The sequence below is a fragment of the Martes martes genome (assembly GCF_963455335.1).
Source record: "Martes martes genome assembly, chromosome: 11".
Lineage (NCBI taxonomy): Eukaryota > Metazoa > Chordata > Mammalia > Carnivora > Mustelidae > Martes > Martes martes.
In genome coordinates this window covers 59135853-59155808 of record NC_137899.1, presented here as the reverse complement: position 1 = coordinate 59155808, position 19956 = coordinate 59135853, and the positions used below count along the sequence as shown (strand labels likewise).

General features: G+C 42.9%; 1 long non-coding RNA gene across 1 annotated transcript; it reads left to right on the top strand.

Annotated features, from left to right (window-relative positions):
• Positions 1–2885: 2885 nt before the first annotated feature.
• On the top strand, positions 2886–15170 carry LOC308352191. Its single transcript, XR_013967637.1, has 4 exons — positions 2886–3246; positions 5078–5140; positions 6592–6643; positions 13693–15170. It is a non-coding gene; the product is annotated as an uncharacterized lncRNA (long non-coding RNA).
• The last annotated feature ends 4786 nt before the right edge of the window (positions 15171–19956 follow it).

Sequence of the window (19956 nt, the reverse complement as noted above, 5' to 3'; positions counted from 1 at the left end):
AAAAAAAAAAAAAAAAAGTACAATCATTCTAGTAGCCAACTTGAAATATGCGTCAACATTTTAAATATACATCTCTTTTTCCCAGCATTTCCACTGCTAAAAATTTACCCTATGAACATATTTGCACAAATCTGCAAATGTGTAAGTATATTCATTGCAGCATTGGTTGAAATAACATAAATTTTTAAATGGTCACATCCATACCCTGGAATTCCATGCAATCATTACAAAGAATGCAAGAGATTAAATGTGTTAAAAAGAGACTTTAGATGTATTATTAATTCAAAATTCAAAGCATTGAAGGGTATTGTTTAGTATTATCCCATTTGTGCAAACAAACAATAGATACATATAGTTGTGTGTGTGTGTGTATATATATATATATTACTAAAAAGATATACCCAAAATATTAACAGCGGTTATAACAATGGATGGTAAAGAAGTCAGAAAGAAACAAGAGAGTTTTATTTTTTATTTTTTTTTATTTTTTTTTTAAGATTTTATTTATCAGAGAGAAAGAGAGAGAGAGAGAGCACACAAGCAGGCAGAGAGGTAGGCAGAGGCAGAAGCAGGCTCCCTGCCGAGCAAGGAGCCTGATGTGGGGATTCGATCCCAGGACCCTGGGATCATGACCCGAGCCAAAGGCAGCAGCTTAACCCACTGAGCCACCCAGGCGTCTCGAGAGTTTTATTTTTTAGTTCATACTCTGGCAGTGTTTGAATTATTTTACTATAAAATATATGACTTTTATGATTTCTAGAAGAGTCTTCCATCTTCTTACCACCTTCTTGTTTTATCTATTTCGGTTTAGCCAACTAGATTTTCTCAGGACTGAAGTTATTTATTCCATATTTACTCGAAATTCATATGCATCTCCCAAATTTACTCTCTCTAAACCACTTTTTCACTTTAAATACGACCTTTCCAAGGTCTTTAGCTTATTATTAACCAGATGAAACCAACAGTACACGGACCCCGCCCCCCCATCCAGATATTGAACTGCAAAGTACATTGGGGGGGGGGGGGCCGAAACATCAGTGCAAACATCAACAAATGTTAGCAATGCCACAGAGTCATGATGCAGGAGGTCAAAGACCCATGCACTCTGCACCAGGAGTCACAGTGGGACCTAACTGGGGCAGTTCTGGTTCTGCCTCTGCTGCTAGGACGAGGAGCTCTCCAATCTCAGTGAAAGTGCATTAAGACACCGCCATTATCCCCGGATCATTGCCATGGTAGACCCAAACAACTCCAGTCTATTGTGTCAATGTGTATTTGGGGAGTCTTTAATGCATGGATCATTGGCAAGCTGCACCATAAAGGCCCTGTAGGAACCATGGCCAAGTGTGGAGTCAGTGCACACTCGGGGATGCCCCCCATGCCTGGATCATTTGCAGCGCATCGTGTCAATGCACACTCGGGGAGCCCTTACCTCGCAGCCTATGCATGCTGAGGAACAATGTACACCAAAAATCCTTATGAAATAGTAGTTACAGTGCATACACAGTATTCACTCTTCTAAATGGCATGTCAGCAAGTTTAGTGCGCAACAAATAACTACTAAAAGGCACAAAACACTCCTAGAGGCCCAACTTGACACATGGACGGCTGGTCCATGGAATTGTGGCATGACTGGGGCGGGAGTATGGGGCTCCCTTTAACGTGAACAAAAGGAAAGGGACAGCTAGTTCACGCTAATCTAAGCCTCTGCTTCTATTCAGTGTTTCAATAATAATCCCAACGATTTTCTAATTATTTTCCTGGGTGTCTGATTCTTAAGATCCCAGAACCTTCCATCTCTCCCTGCCCTGATCCAAAGCACCTGCAGAGTCAGGTGAGAGGATGTGGCTGGAGGAAAGCTCCTTGGGGCTTAAGGCTCTCAACCAGCACTGCCCAAAAGAAATACAATGTGAGCCCCAAATGTCATTTTACATGGTCTTTGTAATAACACTTTTTTTAAAAAGGTAAAAAGAAACAGGTTTAACAGATTTAATAATATATTTTACTTCACACAAAATACCCCAAATACTGTCTTTTCAATATCCAGTACTTTTAAATGATTGGGAGTTTACATTCTTTATTTTTTTTTTACAGAGACTATATTTTGCACTGACAGCACATCTAGATTTAGACTAGCCACATTTCAAGTGCTCAGTGGCCACATGTGGCCAGTGGCTGCCCCAGTGGACAGCACACCTAGAGGCCCAGGAAGATGAATGCTCCCCAGTAGCTTCAGTGTTCGCCCACAAGGACATATCTTAGAGCAGGCGTGTGTCTAGGTTCCCCCTCCTTTCCTTACCAGTGCTGCCGCACCTGCTGAAGAGCCTTTTCTTAGCAGCCTGAGCGGGTGGATAGGTTTGGGTTTTGTAATCATGAAAATGACCGCAAATATGCATTCAGAAAGGGGAGAGAACTACTTTAGCCAAAGTGGTAATGTCAGCAGCAGGTCCTCCTTCTTGGAGAAGGAGATGAAGAGGAAGGGGGAGCGCTGGGGGAGGGAAAAGGGAGCAGGAAAGATGCCAAGTGTGAGGGTGGCGTCCTCACTGCCACTAACTTCTGCCCCAAACGTGCGTCTCGGGGTCTGTGGGGTCCCCGACAGCCGGCCGGATGGGGTCGCTGGTGTCTGAGGCTGAGTCTTCCCAGAGACACAAAGGGGGTTTGGAGGCGGAGACAAAGGCGCGGGGAAAGAAAGGGAAGAGGGCGAGGGCGGGGAGCCGGGCCCGGGGCGCGGCCGGGGGCCGGGGGGCGCGCTAGGCGCAGCGCTGCGGGGCGCGGGGCGGGGGCGGCGGCGACCAGCCAGACAAAGCGGCCGCGGCCGTCGGGAGGGGGCGGGCGGCGCGCGTTCATCCGGGAATTCGCTAGCCGGCCTGCGGCGGGGGCGGGGGGCTGGGCGAGGCGGGCAGGTCTATTTGAATATCAGGCTCTGCCACACTCCGGGCGCAGCTGACAACTTCATTACCTCCGCGTATAAAAATGACTGCCGGCGAATGCAAATGGCCCGCCGGTCTCAGCCGCCTGCCTCCGCTCTGACGGGGGCTGCGGGCGGAGGCCCCGGGAGTCGCCGCCGCTGCCGCCAGACCTGACCGACGGCCCGAGGCAGGGCCCGCTCCTCCTCCCGCGCTCCCGCGCCGCCGGGACCCGGGACCCCAGCCCCACGCCCGCTCCGAGGGCCGCGGGGGAGGCCGGTTTGGGAAGAGAAATGGGGGAGAGGGCGACTGAGAATTGCTGATCTACTAAGATGTGCCCGTGAGTGTTAAGCAAGGGCCCTGCCTCTCAACTGCCGTCTAATTAATGTATGGCGATGCCGGGGAAACAGGACTCCGCGGATGGGATTCGTAACCTTGAACCCTGATGGGTTCCCGACCGCCCTGCCTGGTGATTAACTTGGACGAAAGCATCCCTAATGCCCCCATTTGCGCCTCCTGAACAAGCAGGGAAGGGAGTGTGGGGCTCTCTGCTCCCAGGCCTTACGGTGCACCTGCCTGCACCTACCACCGTATCAATGGGCGGAACCTCTCTCCCAGTCCAAGTGGGAATAGAGGCAAGTCTTGGACAGAAGGAAGAACAGTCCGTCCAGAGCCTACCTCCCTCCTTTGGCATATAGAAGGAGAGAACTCACTCCCTAGCAAGAAGTCACCTCCTGCCTTGTGACAGCTCCAGTTATTACATGTGGACTCCTCGTGGGCTCAAGGGCAGGAGCTAGGTCATTTTTATTGATAACATCAACAATAGTAAACATCGGCTGAGGATTTATTATGCATAAAACATTATGCCCACTCCTTTAAAAAGTAGGCCTGCTCCCCGCCCCCCCCACCCCACCCCCCCCCCCGCCAGAGCCTGTGTTCTCAACCATTCTGCAGTATTTATTTTAGGTGCCTTTCTTGCAGCTTTCACTGCTGTTCTGCACCCCCTTCTTTCAACTCCCTAGCCCATCCAAGACGGTCCTCTCCCTTGTGGCCCAGGAATAAACCCCAAATCTGTTACAATCTACCCCTTCTTTTGTTGTGGGCTTGGCTGAGAGAAGAACATGTGACCAGTCCTGGCCAGTGTCATGGGAGGGGACATCTGCTGGGGGCAGTTCTGGGGAGTGCTTCCTTGCTCCAAAAAAGGGACACACAGAAGTGATTCCCATTTCTTCTGCTGGATGATATCTGGGTGCTGTGTATAGTTTGATGGTGTCTACCACCTGGTAACCACGGAATAGCCAGGCAGCAAAACTACCTTTTGTGGTGATAGATTTGCCAGATTTGGTGATGCAGGCAGGCTGAGTCCAAGGACCCAGAGGATGGGTCCCACAGGATCAGACAAGAGGGTCCCTTGCTTCTTACATGATAGAAATCAAATGCAAGCCAGAAAAAGTGAAAGCAGTTTATTGAATAGCGTTAGTGAAAGAGGGTAGCAGACAGGGTGTCTGGGAGACTCAGGAAGGAAAGGAGAGTGAGTCTCGTCATCACTTGGGGTGAGGAGTTTATACTGGAAAGGGAAGGGGTCTAGGGTATGTGTTTCTTCAGGAACTGAGGACAGGGTCCAATGAAAGGCTAGTGTCATGTGAACAATAGGTGTTATTCCATAAATTACTGAAGGTAGGGATGTTGATGCCAGTGTCAACTGAGGTTTGTTTGAAGCTAATGTCCGGGAGCATGTTAGGGATCTGGCTCTTCTTCCATGTTTGGAAGCCTAGGACAAAACTCAGAGAATGATTAATGGTCTTGCTTCCCCCTGGAAGTGGGAACATAGCTTCCTTGGCTTATTCAGAAACAAAATATAAAACATGAGTAAGTAGGGCCTAGCAGAAAACCAGCAGAGAAAAAGCGTTTCTAAAATGGAGTCCCTTCAGCTTCCTGACCTCCTCAGTCCACTCAGTAAGAGAGCTAAAGTTTAGGAAAGTCTCATTCTATTCCCATCTCTACCGGCAGTGAAATCATGCTGCCTCAGGTTTATCCAGGGCTCTATTTAAATTAATTCCTTTTTGGAAGGAGACACAATATGAAGAAGTCAACAAATGAAAAAGCCCAGAAATTCGGTCATGTCTCTTCCCTGTTCTCTTTCTCTTTCTTCGTTGGCAAAATGACTGAAGACGGTCTGCTCCAGACACTTAAAATGGAACATCTTCCTGAGCACTTACCTCCAACCTCGTCTGGTCCCTAAGCAGCTTTTCCCCAACTCTCTTTGCCTTTAAGACGGTCCTTTGCCTACGCAGGCAAGACATCTCTTCTCTCCCTAGACTCTCCATCTAACTGTCTTGCAAGCACACTTGCAGGTATCTGAGCTTCCAAATGTTATCCCCTGGCCTTCAGGCAGTCTCTTTAGAGAATTTGTATCCGGATCTGGCCATTTTCAAAAACAATGGCTACTTAACCCGTCACTTAGTAGTTTCCTTTGGCAACTGCCCTAAGACACAGAATCTAAATTAGAATGGAAAGTTGATTTTTATTGTTTCTGTTTCATTAAAACCAGGCACACTTTCCACTAAAATATGCAAAAAAAAAACAAAAAACAAAAAACAAAAACAAACCAACCTATACAAAATACATAGAGTATGCTTTAACAATCCATCCAGAATCAATATGGTGACCAGCTCCAACAGCTCTCATAGTTCCCTTTGCTGAGGAAAAGAAACCCTGACTCATTAGCAAGACATTCAAGACCGGCCGCAATGTGTACCTAACCAGCTCTAGGCTTATCTGTTTACCATCATATACTCCCAAATCATGTTCTTGCATTTCTTCTTTCATGACATGCACTTCAGTATATTCATTGCTCACACTGTCTAAAATGCTCTTGAACCCCATCTCCAACTATTCAAATACCACTGCTCTTTCCAGATCCAGATCAAGTACCACCTCTTCCAAAATTCCTTTCCAATTCCTTGTATTTAGTGACACAAAGTTTTGTTACCTAGTGTTTGTTCTGAGTAATATTTTGCATATGTTTTGAGTGTATTGACACCAGGTGATTGAATAGTTTCTTGTACCTCTTGTTTTCGTTAGGATAACTTGGATGTAAGTAATAGAACACCTGTCCCTACTAGTTAAAGCAACAAGGAAAATGTAGTTTCTCATGAAAGAGGTCTCAAGGTGGCCAGGTGCTGAAGGCTGATTAATTCAGTGGCTTCATAATGTTAGTGTTGTCAGGGACCCAAGCCATCCTGGGCTTGCTGACCTTATCCTTAGCTAGTTCTCCTCAGGGTCTCAAAATGGCTACTGTAGTTCCAGGCATCACCTCAAGACATGCCAAAGAGCAACTGAAAAAGTGGGACTGTTCTTACCTTTAATTTCTTCGGAAGAGTAGGAAAATTATACCAGAAAATTATCTCAGAAGATCTTTTCTCATATGTCATTGTCATATGTCATCCAAGCCAGAATTGGATCCCATGCCTATCTCTAAACTTTTACTGGCAAGGGAGATAGGATTATCATCACTGATAACTAACCAGGATTTATCCCTGAGTTATACCAGAGAGTGGGGAGAGGCAGGGGATAGCACAGGCAATATCAGAACAAAGGGTAAATTTAGCTAGTCTCCCAGTCATCTATGATGCATACAAATCCTCTGAAAGCTTATTGGCTTACAAAAACTTTTTTTCTCAAGGTTCTGGACTATGTGAGGAGAGAGGTGATTCCCACAGAAGAAGGGAGGATTGGTGAGTAGGCAACTGAAAGTATCTCTCTCATGCAACTTTTGATGGTTTACTTGAAAGTCAGATGTAGTCACATTTATATTATTCTTTTGGTTGTTCTTTCTACAAAATATGTGTTCAAAATGGCATATATTAATTTGGTCAATAACAAATTGGTTGGCTAATTCAACTGATAATATTCTTAGTGGGTGGTAAAATCATGTTAGCTCTTTTGCTTTGTTTTTCCCTAAATAATGAGCCATGTTATGGACTCCACATAAGGGTTTGCCATTAATAACATTAATGCTTGCTGTATTAAGCCATTTCTGCCCTAAATTCTTTAGGCTGTAGACATCTGAGAATTAAGATCAGAAGGATAGCAAATAATTCTTTTAATTTTTCCAATAATTTGATAATTCACCATCAGAATGTTACCCTTTTGAAAATGTGGAGATCACAGAAGCTTATGAGGATAAAATTATTAAATAAGCATTCCCCCCTTTTAATCAGGGCACATAGGAAATCACAACATAACATTCTTTGTTTTGTAAAGTCACTTCTTTGCCCTAAATAGGCCTTCTAATTCTCTTTTAACTTTCATATGTGTGAGGCAAGAAATTCTTTAATGGCAGCTATAGTTAGATTCCTATCATTTACTAAAATAATACATGGACTCCCTTTTGTGATGATATCTTCCATCTTCTAATAAATGTATAACTGCCTCTATAACAATACCCAGTCAGATGATGAATGTTCGTATAATAATACTACTTCTCTCCCCCATTTTTTTTTTCAAGAAGCTCATGGAACGGCTTGCACAAAATCAGATGTATTTCAGCATCATCTCTGTGAATTGTAGACCATGAGAGTCGGAATCACAGCCCTCTAATCTGATAAGCAAAGAAAGTAAGGCCCTAGAGTTCAGAGAACTTTCTGGAAATCACCAGGCCAGTCAGTGGCAGAGTAGGATCTCATTTTGTTTTCTGGTTGACCGTCCTCTGTGTCACACCATGGTATTAATGATTAACCTTAAGGACAGAACTAACTCTAACCAGGTTATCAGGTCAAATTCCAGTATAAGAGTAGGCTCTGGGGCTCCTGGGCAGCTCTATGGATTAAGCATCTGACTCTTGAGCTCAGTTCAGGTCATGATCTGATCTCAGGATCAAGAGATCAAGTTCCACATGGGGCTCCACACTCAGTGGGAAGTCTGCTTCTCCCCTCTCTTTCCCCTCTCCTTTTGCACCCCCCCTCACTCACTCCACTCCCCCCAATAAATAAATAAATACATAAATCTTTAGTGGGAGAGTCGGTGGCACCTACTCAGCCAGGTCCCAGCCGGGGCAGGGTCTGGTTATATTCTCCACTTGTACTCTTAACCCCTAGCCCAGTACTACCTACATCCGAACCCAAGGTACCTAAGGTCTCCTCAGGTCCCTGTTTCATTATGTGTCCCAGCAGCCCAGCAAACCCAGGGTTCAAGGAATGTCCTTGACAAGGTGCTTCTCTCTTCCACTCCCTCTCACCAAGAGAAGAAAGGGACACACAGAGGAGCACAGCTGTAATGCGTTGCTCACCATCATAGTACCATCACACTGAATTTAAAGCCGAATTTGAAGAATAGAATCTTTCAGCTCAATCATAAAAGTGGGTTTTTATTTCTTAATGTTAGTTGTATTTTCCTGCCTCCAGTAACTGGATTTAGAAACCCTGGACCTGTATTTTTTCAGTATAGAATTATTCCATTTGTAGCATTCACTCAAACCCACAACTCGTTTGTTCAAATCGTACATTTCTAAACACCAGAAAAGAAAATGTGCTCCAATTCACTGATATTTTGAAACAATTAAAGGACAGCTAAGAAAATGAAGCCTAATTTCTCCTCCATAGCCCTTGCCTCCTCTTCTTCTTTGACCAACAATTGCTATAATCCACACTAATGAGGTAGACTGTGTTAAGAATTTTCTTCACTTAACATTTCTCATTATTAATAAATTTTACACTGACAACTATAAAGTGAACACTTTGGATTTATGCACCTAACCTAATTACATATGCTGCATGTACGCATTTCATTATTTACTTGACAGATTCATTCCTTGATATCATAAATAATTAAACAAGAATCAAATATTAACAATCAGATACATGTTAATTCTCCTCAAATCTGTGGAAACAAACTATATTTTTATCTTCAGTTCAACAAGCACTGATTAAAATTTCTTCATTAGGCAAATTTCATAAGCAAAGTTCTTGATCTACTTTTCTTACTTTCACTGAAAATTAAACCTGGAACAAATTATTCCAGGATCACTTCATGGGGGAAAAAAATGAACATAACGGTACTTCTAGCAAGACATTGGATTCATAATCTTTCTCAAGCATGGCTGTATCTTATATATAAAACATTAATCTGTGTGTTTGTTAGGAATTTTCAAATATGGGGTTTATTATAAGCCAGGAGACAGCACCATATTGGTTGCTAATAGTATATTACCAGAGCTGCTTGTCTAGTTAGGTGATGGTTTTAACCACACAATAATTTTATAACTTGTTTAAAGAATAATATCTAGCCATTCTGGATAATGATAGAAGTAAATTTACTGGGGCTGAAGATTTACCCTGAGGTCACAGTATAGCTGTTGCTTTTTCTGCTTTAATGAGCTAGGTTTAAATTTCTTTTATTCAAGTATATCAACATCTTCATTGATCAAACTATTCTCACATTTTATCAAATTTGCTTTGGTAGAGCATACCATACAATTTCATCATTTAAAAAATATTAAAGATTCATAGATAGCCACATTATTCATAATACAAGATTAATGCCAGGCTGACAGGTTTTTGTAAAGATCTGACTCTTTTTTTCTAAGTGCATATACCATATCTATGTGAAATGTACCTCTGATGTTGCATATTGATTACTCCCTTCTCTTCTCTTCTGATGCTAAAGAGAGAATATTATGGGATGATTGTCAGGGTTAGTGTGTCTCTGACCTACACATGTACTATTAATAATTTATGAGCTGATTTGAAATACAGCACCAAGAAACCGACCGAGAACCACTGCCACTGCCTGGAATGACATACACCCGAGGTTGACAGCATGTGCACCCGGATTTTGAGGTTCTGTTAAAGTACACAAAGAGACACAAATGCTCTAAGTGCCAGAGCTAACTGAATGGAAGGGAGCCATGCTTCTTTGTTAGAAACTTCAAGTAGCTACATTTATCTCATTTCATCCTGCCCTTTCTATGACATTAGATTTCCTCTTTAAATTATTTAATTAGATTGTCAAGTGAGCTCATAGCATCTAAAAACATTACAGAATCTAAATTCAAGGAATATGGAGGTATATAAAGCAAAAAGATCAGGACTTTCTTCTTATTTCCCCCATGCTTTCACATCCGGGGTTGTCTGACGAGTATCCTTCCAGACTGTTCTATGTTCATGTAAAGATAGAGGCAATGGAGAGTTCGTTCACGTACCCTCAAAAATGACATCACACTCTACATACAGTGTTGCGATTTGCTTTTTTTCACTCAACCATCTATCGAAGACATGCCCTGTATCAACACATACATTTGTAGCTCATATTTTAAACAACAGTATACTGCTCCATTTTCTAGAGACTGACATAGTCCATTCATCCCTTCCTTCATTAACAGATTGTTAAACTGTCTCCAATTTTTCACAATTAAAAAACAGTGCCACATACACTGAACATACACATTTATGCACTTGCTCAACTATTTCACCAAGAGAGAGCACCAAAAGTGCCTAGCCATTCGCTGGGTCAGTAACTGATTTTTACAATCTCCTTGATCCAAAGTGCCTGGCCAGCTCAGTCAGTGGGCATGTGACTCTTGATGTCAAGGTCATGCGTTCAAGCCTTACGGTGGGTGTAGAGCTTACTTAAAAAAAAAACTAAACTAAACTAAACTAAAATCTCCTTAATTAGGCAAGGATACATAACTATTCCTCTTTAGGGTTTAGGTATAACAACATTGCATTAATAGGTTTGCACATAACATTTAAGTATGTTTTCTGACAAGTATAGTTTTTTTTTTTTTTAAGGTTTTATTTATTTATTTATTTGACAGAGATCACAAGTAGGCAGAGAGGCAGGCAGAGAGAGAGGAAGGGAAGCAGGCTCCCTGCTGAGCAGAGAGCCCAATGTGGGGCTTGATCCCAGGACCCTGGGATCATGACCTGAGCTGAGGGCAGAGGCTTTAACCCACTGAGCCACCCAGGTGCCCCTATGGTTTTAAAACTGGAATAATATGAGGTAATTTAAGAAAAGATCATCTAAAGTTTGTGTGAGTAGCTTTATGCAAAAGCAAACTAAAGTCTAAGTTGTTCCTCGTGTTTTAGCAATATGTCATCAAGCCCCATGTCTGTCTGTATTATTTTTAATATCAACTCCCAAATCAGCCAGTCTTCATTTTAGCAATGTTACATATAACGAACACTTTTAAAGTGTGTTTATGGAGACTGACAACTGTTAAACTACTGAATACTTTTTTTTTCAAAGATTTTATTTATTTATTTGACAGAGAGAGCGATCACAAGTAGGCAAAGAGGCAGACAGAGAGAGGAGGAAGCAGACTCCCCGCTGAGCAGAGAGCCCGATGCGGAACTCGATCCCAGGACCCTGAGATCATGACCCAAGCCAAAGGCAGAGGCTTTAACCCACTGAGCCACCCAGGTGCCCCCTGAATACTTTTTTAAAATATATCCAAAGGATTTTAAAACATTTCATCCACAAATTCTAATTAAAAAACAGTATTGTTACATTTATTTGAAACCATCACAAGATAAGTATATTTGTAGAATTTTCTGCTTTCCCTCTAAATTGTTTGAAGCTTTCTACAAACAGTGTAATGGTTACCTAGTGTGTCTGTCAAGTTCCATTATATGAAGTAGAATATGCTTTCAGAAAAGATGCCTTGCATCCGATGACAGGCACTTCCTATCTGCTAGGATTCATAAAAATTGGAACATTGATCATTTCATGTAGAGATTTTCCTTCGCAAGAAGATAAAGGGAAACCTTGTTATGCCAAATGACTTACTAGTCAAAAGTATCCAGGACACTGAAACCTGGAAACTAGTTAATGGTTTGTAACAAGTCAGAAATAAAGATGTTCAACCAAGAAAATGACATTAAGCAGCACTGGCTACAAGAGAAAAGAGCAGCCTGTCAGAATCATGCAAGGGCTATGGTGACAGGTAGACAATAAAATGGGATGACACCCGTTCCTCTCACGGGGGGTGTTTTCAGCTGCTTTCTCTTGAGACTTTCCATGCACTTCCTTTGCAGGAGACCTTCCCTCTAAAAATGTCAGCAGACCCCTTGGAGGTCTTATTAAAATTCTCCTTCTGTGTTATACTATACATTGTATAAGGCAGATGGGTGTAGCTGAAGAGTTAATTCTTCGTTGTGTAAAGGAAAGTGGGCACAACAGTCATCCCAGTAAGGGAGCTCCTTAGCTGACATATCCCACCAAACTGCATGGGAGGCATCATGAAACGGGAAATGAGTCAGGGGGAAAATCAGTCCACAGCACCACCTAAAACGGTGGAGAGCACGAATCCAAACAGAAGCAATATGGTACAAAATTAATATTTCATACTTAGATCGGTAGCCATTATATCTGCACATGAATTCCACATCCTAGCTTAAATTTCCACTGTTTATAGTCCAACAGCACCATTAGGATGAACACCGTTTTCATTTTTAAGAGAAATTTTCTTTCCTTTCCATCAGAAAACCACAATGGTAAGAGTGTACCTCTACTTATCTCATTATGGGCTATGAAGTCCGTGTCATCAAAGGACAGGAAGAAAGCAAAGCTCCCAGCTAGTGCCCAGTGAGATCTTTAAGACCAGCAATTTCAAGGAATGAATCTGCCTGATCTAAAATAATGCTATCAATGTTTTTTACTTAACCCTGTCCTACGATAAAGTGATATTATTTCACATGTGTCTATTTAAAGTGTTATAATACCACTGAACTAATTTCCAGTAGAGTAATAGCTATTAGAACAGTTCTCTAAACCATTTCTCTTTTTAAAATTCTATTCCCAACATATCTTAAGTTGTATGACAAAAGAAACATAACATAACTGTTTTCAGCCAATTTTTTTTCCTACTAATGTAATTTCAACCAGTGGGAGGTCTATATTTTCCACACTGCAGTTCTACATCTAAAATTATTTCTGATATAGATTAGCTGTCCCTTAGTGAGCTCTGAAAGACAAAATCTTAGTGTCTTTAACCCTGTCTTATTTGACAACAAGCACATATTTACACGAAATAAAAAGCAAATGTTTGTTCTTTTCCTACAGCTGTCAGCACAAACTTGGGTTGTTTAGAAACTTGTTCACACACACAGAATTGGTGTTTAATACATGACCTATGACAAAAGGTCAGCGATAGGTAAAATCAAAGATTATTTAAAAAGTCAAGAGTTGACACACATTTTTGGAACAGAAGGTGATGGTGTTATGCTGTAAATTATATAGCCCATTGACAATGAGAACTTCGTTGTGCGTTCATTTGATTGTTTAAGAAAACATGGGTTTAATTTTAGTTGTTCTCTTAGCGGAGTATCAACTTTGGGTCTACTCTCAGGGATAGGTATAAGAATATGGTGTTTGTTACCTTAAATTATTTCCAGTTAAAGTTGCTTTCAGCCCTTTCCTCCAGGGGACTTTCTAATAGCTAATGGGAACATTTTCTGAAGTCAGGCAAGCTGAGCATTCCTGATACTATTGCCACCTAATCAGGGCCCCCCGAGGCACACCACCTCTGGTTACCCAACCAAGTCACTCTCTTGCTTTATGAAACTGGCAGCTCCTGAGTATGCAGGAGCAGAGACTGACCAGAAGATGCTTTCAGGGGTAAATTTACTTTCCTCCTGCTTCCAGGATTTGCCCTATCCTGAGGCCAAACTTCACTGCCCCTAGACCCACTCTGTTCTGAAGCCCCAAGGACAGAACTCATTCTGCTTCCTGTGGACAGCGTCCCATCTGCTGAACACACATTTTAATAAGTAAACTCTATTTCCAGGGAAATACCTATTGGTATTAACAAGAAAATAGCATCTCTACAAGCTTCTCTGAAAAGAAATCCTGTCAATGCCACTCATTCTACCTTCAAAGACAAGTCCCTGTAATTACTTTCTCCTCTTCGTTTCCTTGTCTGGATAAAGCAACAAGATCAAGAGAGCCTATCCATTTTCCCCAGATACCTTCCAAAATGTGTGTCTGCTTTGCAGTCTGAGATCAGAAATTTCATTATCTGTATTTGTATTAGTAATTCACTGCACAAAGAGAACAGGGGGCAGAGGAGGAGAGCAAGCATGGAAGCAAACATCAGACAGACAATTGTATATATGCAAATGCTTGCAAATTTCTGCCAGCATCTCCATATCTATAACCAAGCAACATGGAAGCCTATTCATCCCTCATCTTCTTTGCTGCCAACTATGGTTGCGGTTTTGGAGGAAAATATCGAGAAAACGTTGAACTTTCAGCCACCAGTGCTAAATCTAACTCAAAGCCTCACATAAAAGGCTAAATATAAAATGCGTAAATATAATCAGAGATTTTCTAGAAAGACATGAGATAAGTATCCTCCTGGCTACAGGGGGTGGGAAACAATATGCCTTGGAAGGGGGTAGGGGAAGGGAAAGGTTGTATGCAGCTCTCCAGTTGACAGAGAACTGAAATGTTGCTTCTTGGCTTGTTCTGTGTATTTGCATACGCAGCCTGAGCAAGAAGGGGCATGGAAAAACTGAAATCAGGCATGATGAAGAAAATGCCCCAAATTCAAATTCATAAATACTCCCTTTCAAATGAGAATGCATGGTGATTGAAAAATGACAGCAAGACTCATCATGTATATTGTTTTGTCTTGAAATCAATTATAATAATCGGTGTAGAAGTTTCCATGACTTTCTTTATTCTTATATGTTTATTCTATTCACTGCAAATCAGTAATAAGAGTAATAACTCACACATGCATATTCATTTCACATGCAGTAATTCAGCTCAGCTTCACAATCATGCTCTGAGGTAAGGCCGGTATTATACTCATTGTACAGATAAAGAAAGCAAGGCTCAGGTGTTCAGAGATTTTCATCACTAATAAATGACAGGACTGGAACTCAAATTCTCATGATCTGCTGAGACCCAGGTGCTACCACACTCTGCTGCTGAGCTACATTACCAAAGAGAATTCATTCCAAAGGTAACAGAAGCTGCCATTTTTTTTTTAACCTCTCAGCCACATCTGACCCTGTGGCCCACCCCTGCCTTCTTGAAACCCTCTGCTTCCTTTATTCTTGGGAATTGCTCGTTATTGATTTGCCTTCTACCTCATAGACTTTCTCAGTTTTCTCCAAGATTTCCCCTTCCTTGGCCTTCTGTCCCCTTCTCTTATTTTCCACCATCAGTGAGCAATCTCACCCACTTCTGTTCTTTCATTTATTCATTCAACAAGTACCTTGGAGGCACCTCCTCTGTGCGAAGCACTCGTCTGGCCACACAGGGTAGCACAGTGATTGAGAGCCATCTCCCTGCCCAAATACAGTTTATATTGTTGGGTGGGTGCGGAGGAGACAGATAGAAACAAATAGATACGTAACATGGATACCGGTGGTGAGTGGTGGGAGGGATATAAAGCAGAGAAGAGGGGTGGGAGGGACGGTGAGGGAGTCCGAGGAGACTGCACTTTTGGGGTCAAGGCAGGCCTCACTGACTACGCATGTGTGCAGAGATGACCTCTGTTGATCACCTCGCAGATGATTTCCGAATTTCCATCCTTGACCTCTCTGCTTATTCCAACACCCCCCCCCCGCAACTGGCACTTCCAAACACCATCTCTTCCTGTAGCCCCACCCCCAAGTCATCACCTCCGCTCTTGAATGCACACTCCCCTCCTCTTCCTCCTGCACCTGTGTGCTCCCAACTCTGACTAAGAGCACCACCCCCGCTTACATCACAAATACACAGTCGATAAATGTGTAAGGGACACCTTCAAGGCAAGTGCACTCTTCTAGGAGCTAAGAGAACAGATTGATCAATATGAGCCACTTCCTTCTTAGGAGTGCTGTCTAGGGAAATCATACAGGGAAATGACTTGGGATTTATAAACAGGCCTGTGTTCAATTCCAGCTCTCCCATTAATTAGCAGTAGGTTCATCTCTAGACTGGGATAATGGTACCTACTCCTATTAATGTTCCAGGGATGAAATGCCACAGCGCCGGGAAAGTGAGCCAGTGAGTGAATGAATGACTGCATCGGTGAGTGGTGTGCTTCCGGCCATGCTTGAGGTGGGAAGTATTTAAGAGATTTACCATGACGGCATCAAGGCCACTCTCTTATCTCTCAGCTCTGGGTCTCTCTCGTGCAGCCTCATTCTCAGGCAGGCTCCCCTTACAGGGGCAAGATGGCATTCCGGGGTTCCCGGCTTGCATCCTGGCCCAGTCACTCCAGAGCATGAAAGAGAGTTTCTTTTACCCATGACTGCACAAAAATCATTGGTTCTGATAGAGTCACGTACCCATTACTGAGCCAATCACTTGGGCCAGGGAAATACCATTGCTCTGATTGGCCCGCCAGGCTTGGAGGTTGAATGGGCTCTGCTCTGAACTGAGAGCAGAGAGGGGCAGCTCCTGTGGAAAAGCAGACAAGACGTTCTGTCTTACATTATGGTTAGATGCTCCCATGTGCATCTGCCTTCAGATGGAGACCCCTGAGAACAAGGACTATCTGTTTGCCTCATTGTATCCCTGAGACCCAGGACAATCCTTGAATATAGTACAAGCTCAATAAATGTTTCTTGGCATGATTTGATTCATTAAACTAGTTTAAACTAGTTCTTTTGCTCATTTTAAATTCTGTGGCGTCTCGTTCTTTTTATCACCTGAAGTTACATCAGGTCTTAAACACACATATACCTTTTAACACCTTACAAGACAAGATTCCAACAGCAGAAGCAAATAAGCCATCTTCATAATTTACATATATATTGACTCTCTTCCAAAATCATTATCTCAGCTAATTTTACACAGGTGAGAAAAAAGCAAGATTCTGTGATGCCTTTCTAAACGACTTCATTTTGCTGTTCTGTTTTTGTTCAGCAAATGTTGCATTTGCTAAAAATTCAAGAGCTTTAAGACCCACGGTAGCCTTTCACAGGGTATCAGTGTGCAATGTCATCATTCGGATTTTATTGCAGTCTAGAAATGTCTTTAGTCTTCCCTTGAGCGATTTCACGTCAATCTTTGTGGCCTCTCTCAAGGATCCCCCCGCCCCCAAAATCCTGTGATCTCAAGTGTGGCATTTTCTCCTCTGTCCAGGGCACACAGCTGCCCCCTGGACACCCTGCCCAGCCTTGCTTGCAGCTAGATGCGACCAGGTGACTGAATTCCCACCAAGCAATGCAGCAACGTCTACAACTTTCAGATAGCTTCTTAAAGGGGTTTGAGATTTGATTTAAAATAGTCCAGCAAAGGGGGAAGGTGCATTTGGAGGACATAAATGGTATGATGGTGTGTAAGTTCTATCAATGGAAGGTGACTTGGAGTGATGGCCACACGGGAGTACATTTTACTCCATTATCTTTACACGTGTATATGCTTGAGAGTTTCTATTGACAAATAATCGAAATAAATTAAAATGCAATACATTAATTTACTTAATTAATTAAAAGGTGCTTTGCCCCAGTTATTCTCACCTTTCCATCTTACGAGCTAGACCTAGGAGTGAATGGGCAATGCTGGAAAGCACTTGTGGAAGATGGCAGGGTCGCGCCACCAGCCCAGGTCCCTCAGTGATTTCCTGGGGCAAGGCTTGCCTACCTGTGGTGGAGAGTTCCTGAAAGAGACATCGATTTCTTGCTCATGGGAGCCACTTCTCCTTGGGCTTTCTTTATGACGACAGTGTTCTCTATGTAACTCCAGCTCCTGGTTTACTTACATTCTATTTCAAAACAGTCTCCTTTCCGCTAACAGACAGTATAATTCACCTGCCTTCACCATTCTTTTACCTTTTTCTGGTTCTCTTCGGGGTCAGAAGAGTGGCACAACTCAATACATGTTTACCATGGCCACAGTCTTTGTTCCTCTGGGGGGCCGGCTGCACGAGCTCCTTAATGGCACTAAGACAACCTTACATTAAACTGCTCACAATCCACCTCACTGTTGAAACTCTTACAAAAATGTCATGTTTGCATTTAGAGGTCTACTATTTACCACAGTTATGGACAAACTTGATTCAGAAAAGGACCATAAATTATGACAGCAAAACTTAGGATGAAATAGTCATGTTGAGAACATTTCAACTAGAACATGAAAGGTTTTTTGGTTTTCTTTTCACATAAAATATGGTTGTATTCTATGGGGTGCATGGGTGACTCAGTTGGTTAAGCGTCTGCCTTCAACTCAGGTCATAATCTCAGGGTCCTGGGATCCAGCCCTGCATCTGGCTCCCTGCTTAGTGAGGAGTCTGCTTCTCCTTCTCTCTCTGTCTCCCGCTCCCCCTGCTTGTGCTCAATCTCAATCTAAATCTCTCTCTCTCTCTCTCTGGTCAAATAAATTTAAAAAATAGATAAAAACTTTTAAAAATAAAATAAAATAATTTTCTAAAAGGAGTTGTTAATCCTTGCGGTGGATTACCAAAGGACTCTTTCTCCAGTGGTTCTTAGAAATAAGGTTAATTTTCACATTGTGGCTTTAGGTGAATTCCCATGAAGGTCAGAGGATGGAATTGGTAGATAGAAAGTAAAAAAGGGGTGAGGGGCGCCTGGGTGGCTCAGATGGTTGAGCGTCAGCCTTTGGCTCAGGTCATGATCCCGGGTTCCTGGGATCGAGTCCCATGTCAGGCTCCCTGCTCCTCAGGGAGCCTGCTTCTCCCTCTGCCTCTGCCTCTCTCTCTCTCAAGAATAAATAAATAAAATTTAAAAAAATACATTCTTAAAAAAGAAGAAAGTAAAAAGGGGATGCAAACTACGGTTTGTTATTACTGAACCTAAAAAATTAGGAGTTTCAGGAAGCTCTATCAGCAGGGGTAGACTACAGAGTTCCTCTGCTCACTTCTGCAATGGGAGAAAAATACTTTGTGAGTAGAGCAGACGGCCCCCACCTTCATCCCCAGCATACCCACATCCACACCACCACGACGCCCCCCGAACCCGCACCCCCCCTGCCCCTGCTCCGCAGAAGAAGTCTGTCTTTGCCAGACTACATGAGCTCTGGCTGTGCAGGTTGGAATTCGCGTGGGCAGGAACCAAGAGGATCAGAGATTGTCGTCACCAATTTACACGACAGAAGAGCAAAGGACGGATATGACAGGATAGAGAAGAGGGGGAGAAAGATAAGAGCCAGCGTGGGTTGGAACTGGGAAGTCTGGACAGTCATTGAAGTTGTCAGAAGTTTAAAAAAAACTGACAAGGAATGTGAGGGGCGTGTGAGTGTGTGTGTATGTATGTGTGTGTGCGCGCGTGTGTAGAGAGACGGAGACAGAAAGTTTGGGGGTTTAAATTAGATTTCTTTGGTGCTTTTTTAGGAGACTTCAGTAAAACTTTAAATTACTTTTTAGTTCCTCTTTAAAAGTCAGTCTGGGCTTCAGCTTTATATAGGGCTGTATGACCAAGCAGCAGACATTTGGAGAAAATGCTAACCTGTCCACATAGTCCAATCTTTCCACCTGAAATCACCTACCAGTTTTCGGATGTCTCTCTACTATATACACCCTGCACTGGGCACAGTTGTCTTATCAGAAACAAGTTGGCCAAAAGAAATATTTTATCAAAACGTTCCATTGAACGGTCTCGTTGATAAATGAAAAAAGTCATCTTGAGCAAAGCATTTCTTGACTGCCCTACAGACATCACAAATGGACAATTATGTACCATCTCAAGGCCCACTGAGAAACAGAGGCGCTGTACCAGTGGGTTCTCAGGATGACCAAAGTTCCCAAGTTCAAGGAGGTAAACATCTCTGAATTACCTGCTCCCGCTCCCCAAGCTCTTCTTCTTCTTTTGCTGGTTCTGCCAAAGGAAAGGGGCTTCAAGAGGGTCTGCAGGCCTTTTGTCCACCCCATGGCAGTAATTCAACTTTGCCTCTAGAATGTGCTTCATATTAAACCGTAGTCTGGTGCTGGGTGGTAGGGAGTAGGCGGCAGAGATGAAAGGTAGTCTTCACCTTCTAGGAGCTTCTGCCTGACCAGAGGGACAGACAGACGGGTGACCCACCATGCAGAGTAGGGGGAGAAGTGCTGCCAGAAAGGCACGTGGGGAAATGAGGTTGGTCGGGGTTCTTGCTGCAG